At 30.9% G+C, this 15,767-nt stretch overlaps 1 protein-coding gene across 2 annotated transcripts in view; it reads right to left on the bottom strand.

Annotated features, from left to right (window-relative positions):
• The window catches only part of ttc28 (tetratricopeptide repeat domain 28), a 361,751-nt gene that overhangs the window by 345,489 nt on the left and 495 nt on the right, over positions 1-15,767 (bottom strand). The window lies entirely within an intron of this gene.

Genomic DNA, 15,767 nt, shown 5'->3' with positions numbered 1-15,767 from the left:
GATTAACATGTTACTAGCATGTTGCTAACATGTTACTAGCATAATTAGCATATTTTAACATGATTAGTGTGTAATTAGCATGTTGCTAGCATGTTTTTAACATGATTAGCAAGTTACTAGCATGATTCTAGTTGCTAGGCATAGACAGATAGACAGACAGATAGACAGACAGATAGACAGACAGACAGATAGACAGACAGATAGACAGACAGATAGACAGATAGACAGACAGATAGACAGACAGATAGACAGATAGACAGACAGATAGACAGATAGACAGATAGGTAGACAGATAGACAGACAGATAGACAGATAGATAGACAGATAGACAGACAGATAGACAGATAGACAGATAGACAGACAGATAGACAGACAGATAGACAGACAGACAGATAGATAGATAGATAGATAGACAGATAGACAGACAGATAGACAGATAGACAGACAGATAGACAGATAGACAGACAGATAGACATAGATAGACAGATAGGTAGACAGATAGACAGATAGATAGACAGATAGATAGACAGATAGATAGATAGATAGATAGATAGATAGATAGACAGACAGACAGACAGATAGATAGACAGACAGACAGATAGATAGACAGACAGATAGATAGACAGATAGATGTGAAGATAGCCTACATGTGCACAAAAGATAATGGCAAATGTCTAATTCAAAGAACTGCAAAGAGGAAATTGGAGGAAATTGAAGGAATATGGGTCAAAAGTGCTGAAGCCATTTCTTTCAAAATAATATCATCTATTCCAAAGCCACAGCGCCGGCATCAGGCCGCGCTCATTGTTTTGGCTGTGAGGTCGATTCCTCGGGGAGACACACACCAGTGGCTCCTGCTGACTTCAGAGAATGCAGGAAATTTATGACTAGCCACCTAAGAGCTTCACATCTGGAGAATTCCCAAGAGCGACAGGGAAAAACAGGGAGGGGATGGAGACGGAGAGAGAGAGAGAAAGTAAAACGGCAGGCGAAGAAAGCCACTCCAGCCTGTAATCTCACACACAGGCCACACCCCTCTTCCCTTTTGCAGGAATTCTGGGATAGCACAGCGGGATAATTACTTCCAGAGAGGCTAAAAGGAAGAGCCGGAGCGCAAGAACGACAGCATGAGAGACGGAGAGAAACAAAAAAGGGCAGGAAGAAATACAGCACATCAGTTGGACGGAAACCGAGAGCAAAAAGAAGCAAACACTCTTAAAAAATAAAGGTGCTTCACGATGCCATAGAAGAACCTTTTTTGCTTAAATGGTTCTATAAAGAACCTTTAACATCTGAAGAACCTTTCTGTTTCACAAACTGGTTCTTCAGATTATAAAAAAGAAAGAGATGGATCTTTAAAGAACCTTTGACTGAATGGTTTTTCTATGGCATCGCTGTAAAGAACCATTTAAAGCACCTTCATTTTTAAGACTGAAGAAAAGCATGAGAACATGAATTTTACAGCGATTTACAACATCAAGAAGCAAAACCAACGTGCAAGAAAAGCACATTCAGAAAGAAAAGTTCAAAAAAACCTGATGAGCCACCCACATCGGCAGCATTTAAAAGGCATCATTCACACGCCTATGTAATAAGCAGGCAAACACATTGTGCTTGCTCTTAAAATACCTTCTTTTAGCCAAAATCTAAGGCAGTAATCTATGCTTACCAAACAAATTCAATCCCAGAATGCACTGCAACAAGCTCTGTGAATCCAAAATGAATCCAAGATGGGAAACAGCGTCGATGATTACAATATATTTCAATCAATACTGGAAAGTAATGATAAAATACAAACATTTAACCTAATATTGTGTGTGTAATGTTAGCTTAGCAACACGTCAGTGCCAAATTTGAATCAATTGTGAGTCGAGCGCTTCATGTGAGGAGCTCAATTTGTGAGGCACATTATGAAGTGATTGGACTTTTGATTTTCACCTGCATTGAAAAAAAAAAAAAAAAAAAAAAAAAAAAAACTCAAAGACTCACTCAACAAATTGCTAGTAAATTTCATTTACAAGGAAATGGCAAGCAACACACTGAAATTGACATGAAATTTGTAGAAAGTAGAAAGACTGAAATAGTATTTTATAATAAAACATACGGCAGTAATCTTTCATTTTCAACCTCAAAAAAATATTTTTTTTTACAATGTGGTGGATGATAAAATGGAATTTAAAAAATAACCTTATATTAACATCACAAAAAATAAAAATAAATAAATAAAATAAATTCTTCTCTCTGTATTTACCTAATTTACATTTTAATGTGACTGTTATGGGAGTACTTGTATATTTGTATATAATCATTATTTTATTTTATTTTTATGATTTTGTGTTATAGTTTATTTTATTATTTTTTTATTTTACTTTCTTTATGATAATTCTTATTTTATTTTTTTATTTATTTTTTTTTAATTTTATTTTATTCAATTTTATTTAATTTTATTTAATTTTATTTAATTTAATTTTATTCAATTTTATTCAATTTTATTCAATTTTATTTAATTTTATTATTTTATTCAGGATTGTTATGGTGAGATGGGAATTAACAGATAGAAAAACCGAAAAGGAAAGTCTCTGGAAGTGTTTTTGTCACAAAAATAAATAAATAAATAAATAAGAAATTGTAAAATAATTATAACAACAATAAATGTTTTTTTTATTTGTATTAAATCAAAATTAATTTATTAAAAAAAAAAATACATATATATATGTATGTATGTATGTATGTATGTATGTATATATATATATATATATATTTTTTTTTTTTTTTTTAAAATAATTAATAAATTAATTGTTTTTAAATAAAATAAATATATTTGTTCCCTCCAAAAAATGTTGATTAATCGTGATCACATCCAAAATCAAAGTTTCTGTTTATATACTATATGTATATATATGTATATATTAAGGAAAAATACTTTTGATTTATATGCACAATTTTTAGATTTATTTTCTTACCTGATACTTTTTTATCTAAATTATATACAGGTTTAAATATTTATACACATATAAATCTTTTTTTAAAATGCATACATGTATGTTTGTGCATTTATATAATAAATATACAGAATAAACAATCATATAATATGACAAAAATAACAAAAACTTTTATTTTGGACACAATTAATCACGATTAATCATTTGACAGCCCATATATGTGCCAATTTTCCAGAAGTTGGTATGATTTTTTTAGGGTCTTAAAGAAATCTGCAAATTACTTAAAATTCCTCAATGATCATGTAAAACCTTTTTACCTCGTCAAAAACAGCTGTTCACAGCGACCCATTTTGGTGTATGTGTCTTTAAATGATAATGAGCTACTGCTGACATCATACTGCTCAGAAAATCAAAACGGCTTGATAATTCAGACTGTTTAGCTTCTTTTGGGGATTAAAAAAAAGGAGTAAATGAGTTTTTAATCACTGTAGGACAGTTGTGTTAACACACTGCTAAGACACACTTATATGCAAAAATGAATTTTGCATCCTCTTTAACTATTACTACATTATTTTTTAGAATCTAAATCACATTATGCAATTCAACTAACGTCAAGCACATTAAACAAGCGCACACATTTGTGTTTATACAGTTCAGTAGTTTTTCATGTCAGACATCTAATTAGGATTAAATAATCTTTTCTCTACAGGACGGCCTCACGAGTCACAAATTAATGAGATGAACTCTCAATTAAAAACTCAAAGTCAAAAAGTATGAAAGTCAAAAAAAAAAAAAAAAAAAAAAAAGAAAGAATTGTGATGTGTAACATTCAGTTCTGTGGTGTGTTTTGAACATGTCCTGTTGTTTTGAAGCTTCAGGAAAGTCTGGTGAAATCTACATCCACCCCGTCCAGGGCCAGACACAGATAACAGCGTTAGCCGTATTTACATTGGCCGCTGTCTTTAAGGGCAGATAATGAGAGCCTTGGTGGAGAGAATTCTGAACAGACAGATGGAGCCGGTGGTCATCTTCATCTTCAGCTGAGACAACAGAGCGAAGAGCTCACAATGTAGAGCACGAGCACATGTAACATATGGAGCACATGTACATCTCCAGCTTCAGTCCAAAAATAACAAGCGTAAACTGACCACACACGTAATAACTGACATGCTGAACGTAGTCACGGGCTGCTCACTGATCTCTGGACACGGACTAATTCCATTAGCGATTTGATTGATTATCACTGGGTCCAAATGGCAGGGAATATCAAATCGGAGCTCATTTCGGGCAAAATCCAAACCAGTACTGTCATAATGATCTTAGAATAACTTCACTTTTGAATGCACTTTCGAGATGTGTTAAGAAAATGTGAGATTTTCATCATTTGAAAATTAAAGGGTTTAAAAAGGCAAGCTGCAAGAATGTCTCATTTAAACATTTGGCATTCACAAAAACAAATATCGAAACACATGATATCCCAAATTTAAACATGAATGTAGCATAAATATAGTTATTTAGTAAATTCCATGAGCATTTACACTATCAAAAGATATTTATTTATTTAGTTATTTCTATTAAGTTTAGAATAATTTGGATTTTTTTTTATTATTATTATAAATATTTACATTTTGTATTTACATTTTAATTTTATATATAGTTATTTATATTTTAAATCTAGTCATTTAATAAATACACTATCAAAAGTTTGGAATCATTTGGAATTATATATTTATTTATTTATTTATTTAAACTATTATTTTTATATTTTATATTAAAATTTTAATAGTTTAAATAAATAAATAAATAAATATATATATATAAATGATTATAAACTTTTGACACACACATTTATTAAATTTTAATATAAAATATAAAAATAATAGTTTAAATAAATAAATAAATAAATATATAAATCCAAATGATTCCAAACTTTTGATAGTGTATTTATTAAATGACTATATATATATATTTATATATATATATATATATATATATTTATATTTATATATATATATATATATATATATATATATATAAATATATATATATATATATATATATATATATATATAGAGAGTTATTTATATATATATATATATATATATATATATATATATATATATATATATATATATATATATATATATATAGTTATTTATATATTAAATGTAATAATTTAATAAATTCCATGATCATTTACATTATCAAAGGTCTGGAACATTTATTTATTTATTTATTTATTTATTTATTTATATAGTTAGTTAGTTCTATTTTTATGTTTATAAAGTTATATAATAAATTCCATGAACACTTACACGATCAAATTTTGGAATAATTAGTATTTTTTTACTATTAATATTTACATTTTGTATTTACATTTTAATTTTATTTAGTTATTTATATTATCAAATGTATATCATAATTAAAATACAATGTATATTACAATACATTATTTAATTATTTATTAAATCTGGTCATTTAATCAATTCCATGATCATTTACAACATCAGTTACCAACAGTTTTGGAACTTTTTTTTTTTGTTTGTTTATTTGTTTATATTGTAATATTTATAAAGTTATTTAATAAATTCCATGATCATTTACACTATCAAAATTTTGGAATAATTGGAATTTATTTTTATTTATTTATTTAAATTATTATTTTGATATTTTATATTTACATTTTAATTTTATACATAGTTATTTAGATTTTAAATCTAGTCATTTAATAAATTTCATGATCATTTACATCAAAGATTTTGAAAATTTATTTATTTTGTTTGGTTGTTTGATTGTATTGTTATTTTCATAAAGTTATTTAATAAATTACATGATCATTTACACTATCAAAAGGTTGGAACAATTAGGATTTATTTATTTATTTATTTATTTAAACTATTATTTTTATATTTTGTATTTAATTTTAAATTTTATATATAGTTATTTAGATTTTAAATCTAGTCATTTAATAAATTCCATGATCATTTACATTATCAAAAGTTGGAAATAATTGGTATTTACTTATTTACTTAAACTATTATTTTTATATTTTATATTTAAATTTTATATATATATATATATAGTTATTTATATTTCTGACCTAGTCATTTAATACATTTCATGATCATGTACACTATCAAAGATTTAGAATTTTTTTGTTTATATATTTTTCTATTTATATTTTTATTTATATTGTTATGTTTTTGAACGTATTATCTCACCAACACTGCAATAATGTGATCCAAAATACATGGTGGGAAAAAAAAAAAAAAAAAAAAAACACAAAAATTGTGAAGTATTATTACAATTTCAAATAGCTGTTTTCTATTTTAATATATTTTATAATGTAATTTATTCCTGTGATCAAAGCTACATTTTCAGCATCATTACTTCAGTCTTCAGTGTCACATGACCTTTCAAAAATCATTCCAATATGCTAATTTGATGCTCAAGAAGCATTTTTGATAGTTATCAATGCTGAAAACAATTGTGCTACTTCATATTTTTTGTGGAAACTATGTCTTTTTTTCCAAGATTCTTTGGAAGAACAGAAAGTCAGCATTTATTTGAAATAAAAGGTTTTAACAATTTAAATGCTGTCACGTTTAATGAATCATCACTAAATATAAGTATTCATTTAAAAATAAAAATTCTTAACATAATCTTTTTACGCACTAGCTATGCAACTGCTGCAAAAATAAATGTGAACGCTAATTAAAAGCACTCTCCAGGTATTATAGACCTTTTTATAATAATCTACATCAAAACAGACCAATAATGTAATAATTAACAATGACGTTCTTGCCCTTGTAATAAATAAACTAAATCTGACATCCGTTTATGCGTATCATAAAACACAGGAACAATGGACATTGAGGACAGTGCTTTAAAAGCAGCATGGTGTGTGTTTGTTATTAGTAACAGCACAGGGTCGGCCAGAGGACGCCGGATTATCCAAGCGTGGTGTGAAAATTGATTTGGGTAAAATATATAAAGGTTGTTTTCCCCTCCTGCCGTGTTCTTCCCGCTCACTTCAAACAGCTGAGCCGATGCTTAAACTCAAACTAACAACACCAGACGCTACAGTCAACAAGCAAACAAGGCCTTTTAACCTGACTGGAGCGACACGTGTTTCGACAATACACAGACACACTCATGCAAACACAACAGGAAAACCTTTTTGTGACCCTCAAGACGAATATGGTGACTCTCAATAAATCTGTCATGAAGCAGTGATGTTAACGCTAACTAAAACAATTAATAATTCTTGAATCGGAAATAAAATATAAATATTTATTAGATGAAAAACCTAAACTACACACACACACACACACTATGAAAAATGCAAACCTGAAATGTCTCCTTAATGTAAATAAATATAAGTTTAAACTGAAATAAAAATAAAGAGCACAAAATCAAAACTTCTATCAAAACTTAAAATAACATTAAAATTAAAACTAAAAATATATAAAAGCTAATTCAAAATATTAATAAATACTATAGAAATAATACTAAAAAAAATACTGTCAAGAACATGTTTGACTCATATTTAACACCAAAATCAAATTGAAGTGATAAGACATTATATATTTTTATTTTATTAATTTTATTCATTTATTTTTGCATTCTAACATTATTATTATGACAATTGAGCATGTTGTCCACCAACCGCATTGAAAAAAAAAAAAGGGGGGGTAAAACATCTTAATGAGTAATAATAATAATAATAATGTAGGGGTGTATTTATAATAACATTTGCATTTTTTAATTATTATTAAATTACTTAATATAAAAAAAAAATACATTTTATATTAATTAACATGAATATAAATTTAATTTAATTTAAAAATCCTTTTTCTTTCCTTTTTTTTTATTTTATTAATTTTATTAATTTTATTTGCATTTATTTGCATTTTTATGACAACAGGTTATAGGTTAAACTGAAATAAAAACTGAAAGGTTAAACCAAAATAAAAGTAAACTAAAAGTACTAAATTATCAAAACTTGAAATATTAAATTAAAAATAAAAGCTAATTCAACCTTAGGGATGCAACGATTAATCGCACGATGTCGTGAGGCGCGTTCATCGTGCAATTAATCGTTGCAGCCCTATTCAACCTTTTTATTTTATTAATTTTATTTGCATTCTGACACTGTTTTTATGACAATTGGTTACAGGTAAAACTGAAATAAAAACTGAAACTGAAAGGTTAAACAAATAAAAAAAAAAAAAAAACAAAAAGTACTAAATTATCAAAACTTGAAATATTGAATTAAAAACTAAAAATATATATAAAAGCTAATTCAACAGATTAATAAACACTATAATACTATATAAATAATACTAAAACAATGTTGTCAAGAACATGTTTGAGTCATATTTAACACCAAAATCAAATTAAAGTGATAAGAAATTATACTAAGAAATAATATTTTTCATAAGGAAAATGAAGTGTGTTATCAGTAATTTATAATTATTTTTATTTTTTTAAATGATTCTTAAATTATATAATATAAAATAAAATACTTTTTATCATTAATTAACATTAAATGTAAATTTACTATTTTGATTTATTTTAATATGAAAATCTTTTTTTTTTCAGTTTTGATTTTGGGGTAATATGTGACCTGAATAGTTAACCCAATAGTTTGACACAGCAAACAAAGTTGATCCCTGTGTCTCACTGCTTCCATGTCTGTCTGGCCGATCGTGATCCCACCCCTCCGTCTCGAGCAGGTCAGGGGCTGAGTCACATTCCTGGGAAAATGAAAACAAGCCTCTCCTCTGGCAGGCATCAGGCGGCCGATGGAGAAGTTGATGCCCGCTCAGAAGGGCCCGCGGGGCGTCGGCTCGACTTTACATTATCTGTCTGTTCAACAGCTGTCTACAGCCCTCTCCTCTGCCCAAAACATTTCCAAACATCTGAACATCTCACGAACATCTAAAGACTGACCCCATAATGCTGCTTAGAAAGTACAGCTGCTCAGCTGCTCACTTTGTACATTAGCTTAACTAGCTTAAAGGAACAGCTACCCAAAAAAGAGCTCAAAATGTCCTCACCCTCAGGCCATCCAAGATGTAGATGAGTTTGTTTCTTCATCAGATTTGGAGAAATTAGCATTAGCATTACATCACTTGCTCACCAATGCTCTGCAGTGAATGGGTGCAGTCAGAATGAAAGTCTAAACAGCTGATAAAAACATCACAATAATCCCCAAGTAATCCACACCACTCCAGTCCATCAATTAACATCTTGAGAAGACTAAAGATGTGTGTTTGTAAGAAACACATCATTAAGACACGTTAACTTCAAATTTGTGCTTCTGACCAAAATAGGAGTCCTCTATCCAGTTGTCTGGTCTGAATCAGGTGAGAAATCTGCACAGATCAAGCACCGTTTACAAGCTAAAACAGTTCTAAACAAATATGTGGGTCTATTTTGATACAACAGAAGATGGACCTTTTCACTTATTATGGACTTATTATTTGTTTCTTACAAACGCGTAGCTTTCCCTTTACAAGATGTTAACTGATGGACTGGAGCGGATTACTTGTGGATTGTTGTGATGTTTTTATCAGCTGTTTGGACTCTCATTCTGACGGCACCCATTCACAGTAGAGGATCCTCTGGTGAGCAAGTGATGTACTGTAATGCTACACTTCTCCAAATCTGTTTCTATCATGAAACAAATCCATTTACCAGGGCTCTACGGTTACTTTTCTATTTAGGAGCACATGTGCTCCTAACTTAAAAAAAATTTAGGAGCACAGTCAAAATTTTAGGAGCACCTTTTAATCAATAATCAAAAAATCTGATTAAAAATTAGCCTTCCCATTACGAGGTGATATTTAGCTCCTTAAAGTGATTTAGAGGGGAATTTTGTTTTTTACATTTGTAATGGCATTTTTCTAACTTTATTAAAAGTATGTCATCTTTTATGTCAAATTTTTTAAAAATTATATTTTATAAGCTTTTTAAGATTTCTAATAAAACAGAAATAGTTCACCCAGAAATTAAGATTTGCTGTCACTGTGCTCACCCTTAGGCCATCCAAGATGTAGATGAGTTTGTTTCATCATCAGATTTGGAGAAATGTAGCATTGCATCACTTGCCCATCAATGGATCCACTGCAGTGAATGGGTGCTGTCAGCACGAGAGTCCAAACAGCTGATAAAATATCACAATAATCCACAAGTAACCAACACCACTCCACGCCAAATGAACAGACGAAATCACCAAATCCAGTCATAAAAATGGAATTTACTGTCTAACGTGGAATGTCAAATGTCATTTGTCAAAGTTTTGATGAATTAATCAAAAGTAGGTCATTACACTTAAATCAAATCACAATATGGACTAGTATCTCTAAATCACATAAATATACGAACAACATTTCTAGAACTGCTCTGAAGTTTCTTCATTTTCTTCATGAGCATTTTACCGTTTCTCTTCGCCATATCACATACACACAGAAATGTAAAGGTATTCACGGCAACCTGTCAAAATAAAAGTTCGGTGTAACTTGATATTACTATTGTCTAGTAGAATATACGTTATACTACTACTACCATTATTACTAAAATTGTTAAAACTTTATTTTATTAAGGAATAATACACAAAATGTCTTTCATGTTTTTATTTAAATAGTAACTTTGTTTGCAAAAAAATAACGTTTGTTTAATTTTCATTTGATTAATAGATAAATTAATGTTTTATGCCTTCATTTGATAACTACAAAAATGTTAATATTGTAAAAATATTGTAAAAATTAACTTGTTGCTAAGTTGTTTTTATGCATTCAAATAATTAGACATGCTTAAACAGAATTTGGTAACAATAAAACAGAAGGTATAGGGCCTTTTAATAAATGGATGTTAACTGTATAAGTTTCAGAATTTTAATTAATTAGACTTCCTTTTGGATTAATAAACAGTAATTTAACAACTTAAAAAAAAGAGCCTAGAAGAATTAAAATGGAAAAAATTGAATTTGGAAAAAAAATAAAGTGAATTTTGGGAAAGAAATAAAACGGATTTCATAGGGCCCCAGTGGAAACAAAGGTATAGACTTTTTTACATTAGTATGGATTATACCCTAATGATGGATTTGTTTCTTGCGAACACACAGTTTTGGCTTTTCAAGATGTTAATTGATGGACTGGAGTGGTGTGGATTACTTGTGGATTATTGTGATGTTTTTATCAACTGTTGGACTCTCATCTGACGGCACCCATTCACTGCAGTGGATCCACTGATGAGCAAGTGATGCAATGCTACATTTCTCCAAATCTGATGATGAAACAAACTCATCTACATCTTGGATGGCCTAAGGGTGAGCACAGTGACAGCAAATCTTCATTTCTGGGTGAACTATTTCTATAACCAGCGAGATTTTTTTGTTCAGCCACCACTAGCCAGACCACCAAACCATCATAGAGCAGTCTTAAACCTACTAATTTGCAAGTCTGTTTTGCAACTAACAATATAGACATGCATACGTAGGACAGCAAAATAAATAAGCCTTTCAAACTTAATGAATCAACTTTAGAAGTCCAATCAATCTCTAAAGTGTTTTAGCGCAAAAACTCTTGCCACTTTGTACACTGAAAAAAAAAAATGGTATAAAAACCATTTTAACTCAGAAATTGCTAGTAAACTTCACAAATAATTGCAAAGAATGGCCAAATAACACATTAAATCAAACATTCAATTTTGAAGTAGAAAGAAGAAATAATTTGATCTTTGTTTTGAAATTAAACACATCCATGTTTGATTTTAAAGGGGTCATCGGATGCAAAGTTCACTTTTACGTGTTGTTTGAACATTTATGTGTGTTGTCAGTGTATGTACAAATCTACCCTATAATGATAAAAATCCATGCAGTGGTGTTTAATTAATCTGTAAAAATAATATCCCCTTTTTCAAATCGAGCCGTTCTCAGATGCCTGTCATTGTGGCGTCACACCCACAGAGGCCGCTGCCACCATAGTTGATTGACATGAGGGTCTTACCACAGACTCGCCTTAAATCAGCTGTAACAATCCGAGCTGTAACAATCCGACTCTTTCGATCCCTGAGCAGGGATGTAAGTTCGATAAGAATATCTCCTATTGAGCGATTGAGGATGTAATAATGAGCACAGTGGTCATCATTTACTCCCGACATCTGAGCCGCTGAAGATGCAGTAAGATTACGTTTGTTTGTGAAGGGAATGCGCCTCCCGATCTACATATATATCCGTCTATGTTCGCGCAAATCATTCGTGATCCAGCTTCACTTACAGCAGAAGTGAGTATAAGGGTTTTTTTTTATGAATCTCTGCCATCACCTTTCCTAATAACGTGCTAGTTAGACTTTTCATTAAGACCCTAGCGAATCATATCAACTTGTGGAAAATGGGCATCCGATGACCCCTTTAAGGACATCTTAGTTTATTTTTGTATGATATACCATTTTGCTTATGTAACATCTAAATCTTGAAGTAAAAAACAGTTAAAGGGGTCATCTGATGTCCATTTTCCACAAGTTGATATGATTCGCTAGGGTCTTAATAGTCTCAGCCTCAGACGTCACCCCCACATAATGTTAGCTAAACGTCTGATGCATAAGGCACAATCTAGAAAAACTTCAGGAGTTTCAAAGTTGTCATCGGATTGGTTAGATTATATCGGATTTCCCCTCTCTTCTGTGGGTTGACGAGCAGTACCGTTTACTTTAGCCACATTTAGCCACGTTTAGCTGCAAAACCTGCTAACTAGCACATTTATTAAGACATTTTATTTGCAAAAATGCATAAAAAATCCTTATACTCACTTCTGCTGTAGGTGAAGCTGGATCATGAATGATTCGTGAGAACATAGACAAGAAAAAGGGGATATTACTTAAAAAGACACCACTGGGTGGCTTTTTTATCATTGTAGGGCGCTTGTGTACACACAGCGCCAACACACAATTATGTTTAAACAACATGTAAAAGTGAGTTTTGCATCCAATGACCCCTTTAAAACCAACTTCAGCTGGATCATAATTCAGCCACTTGGTGCGTGATATTTTTGCAATCAGGATGCATGTGTGCATAAGCACTTCCTCTCATTTATAATGCAAGAACGGAATTTGTCTGTGAACAGAAAAGTGATCATATGTGACTGGAGGCATGGGAAAGTTTATCTTTGACTTTCACTTTTGATGGTTGGTGAATACTGCCACTAAATATTTCATTCAAGATGATTTGTGTACTCTGCCAAAAACACTCTGCAGTCCCCTGAAACACCCGCTTGACTGATTCGGTTGGAAATTTTCTCCGCATTCTCTCCGTCTGGGTTCAAAGAAAACACAGGTGCACCCACCGACATCTGGTGAGTCTAAAAACACCACAAAACATGTCATGGTTTGCTGGGAACGACCACGGTGGAGGTCACCTGGATGACAATGTGATGTAACTTTTGTGAGTCCGGTTTTCAGCATCTGCTATATGAAAATCCTCCTACTGTACAGTACAGTAAATATCTATGGTACTGAATGTCGCTGACAACAATTTACTTCATCTGGATAACCTTAAAAAAATGTTTGAAAGAAAAAATAAATAAATAAAATGAAAACTGAAAATATAAAAATAAATGCTAATAAAAAAAAAAATACTGATAAATACTACAATGGTATATAAAAAAATACTAGAAAAACACTGGAGCATATTTGAGTATTTAACACCAAAATCAAAACAAAGAGACAAGAAAATATATTTTGCTTAAATAAAATGCAGTCGGTTTTCAGCAACATTAATATTCTTTGCATGCTGACTGTACTTTTATGACAAGTAAGCACACTTTCCACCCAAAAAATCAGCTTAAAATGGTTTAAAGTCAATTAAAGTCGGTCTTTTGCTGTAGTGTATCAGTAGGAAATATTAGTTTACATTGCTAAACATTCATTTTGCCGTTAATTGTAATAATCCAGTGACATTTTTGTGTGGAGCACAGGCTGTTGTCAGACTCCTTGTGCAAACAGAGATGTGATCTCTCCATCATTCAACCCAGTCTGTCTTAAGAAACAGAAAAAACGGAGACAGACTAAATCCAGAAGAACTGTGGCAACATCTCCAAGATGCTTTAAGAGACCTATACCTACAAAGCTACTGTACTGTTAACTTTTTTTAGCAGTTAGGCACATAAAATGAGGATGCCGTCACAAACAATGTCATAAATAGATTTTCTTTATCAATGAACTTCTATTAACTAAAATAAATAAGCATTTGATGTGACCATCCTTTGCATTTAAAGCAGCTTTTGCCCTATGTGCACTTGTGCATAGTTTTTTCAGGTAGCTTTGCAGGTAGGTTACTTGAAACATCTTGGAGATGTTGCCACAGTTCTTCTGGATTTACTCTGTCTCAGTTTTTCTGTTTCTTCATGTCATTCCAGAGACAGACTGGATGATGGTGAGATCAGATGTCAGTGTGGAGCACTGGCTGTTGTCAGACTCCTTGTGCAAACAAAAATCTCACTAGATTATTACAATTAATGGCAAACAGAATGTTTCGAAATGTAAACCGATATTTTTTGCTGACACACTACAGCAAAAGATAGAAATAACTTACTTTAAACCATTTTTTAGCTGGTGAAAATACTAGTGGCCTAACACTTTTGCACAGTACTGTACATATATATATATATATATATATATAAAATACATTAATTTCTCATGGTTTCGATTAGCCAATTTGGATTTTATCCACTAAATGCAATATCAATAAATTCTTGATATTTCAGCTATAAATAATTGACAATGGAGCTATATGTATACCTAGTTCTATAAACTATAAATTAGCAAAGTTATTTGGTGATAATCAAAGAAAACTCTAAACTATTTGTTTTTGAACTCTATTTTGCACACAATATCACAAATAGTCACACATTGACATCAACATACAAACCTCAAATGGCAACAATGAACAGAAAAGTAAATGATGAGCTCTCAAAATCAACATATAACAAATACAAGACAAAACAACAATAGCAACTGCAACACAAATAAAGTCAGCAAACAGCAAATCAATAATCCTATTAACTGCACTAACCGCATAACTTACTCAAACTCCACTTGAATAATGCTGCAAAGCATGCCGGAAGCTCACAAAGCATTAATAAATCAGCAATATTGTCCAATATGAAATTGTTTGCACAACTAGTTGAGACAAAATTGCTCATCTAGCAGGTGTTTACACAGATTTAAATAAATTCAGGTCTCTGTGAGTCAAAAAGGCCTGTGTCAGGGGGGGGGAAAGCTTTTTTACAGTTTTTTTTAAACACTAAATTGCCATTTATCTGACTATTTTATCCAAAACAACATAGAGGTACCTGTGCATTAACAGAAAATGAAGTATTTTTACATAAAGAATGGATCAACCCGTGCAAGGCTTGAACCTGTAACCTCTGGGTTAACACCAGCCCAGATACTTCACCATTCATCAAACCATGGCTTTTTATACAGTGCATGATGCCAGCTATGTATATTGACTGACTGTGGCTTTTCATTTCCTCCACTAGTTTGAGATGAAACGTCAGGATCTGCATTATGAACGTGTTAAATCCAGAAATCGTCTCAGATTAGCTCAAAAATACACTTGACAATTTAGTTCAATAAAACTATTTCATGCAAACACACACTTTTAGATCTATTAGCAGCAGCAATGACATGTTACTCAATAACAATCTAAACTTGCACAATAACCATCCAGATCTAAAAACAATAGTGGAAAGAATCTAAAACAATGAAAGCATGTCAAATCTGACAAAGTTTTAGTGTATGTGGCTTTATGCTGCACTC

Source organism: Labeo rohita, chromosome 10 (assembly GCF_022985175.1).
Source record: "Labeo rohita strain BAU-BD-2019 chromosome 10, IGBB_LRoh.1.0, whole genome shotgun sequence".
Taxonomy (NCBI): domain Eukaryota; kingdom Metazoa; phylum Chordata; class Actinopteri; order Cypriniformes; family Cyprinidae; genus Labeo; species Labeo rohita.
Note: the sequence above shows the minus strand (reverse complement) of the source record. Positions and strands in the feature narration are given on the sequence as shown.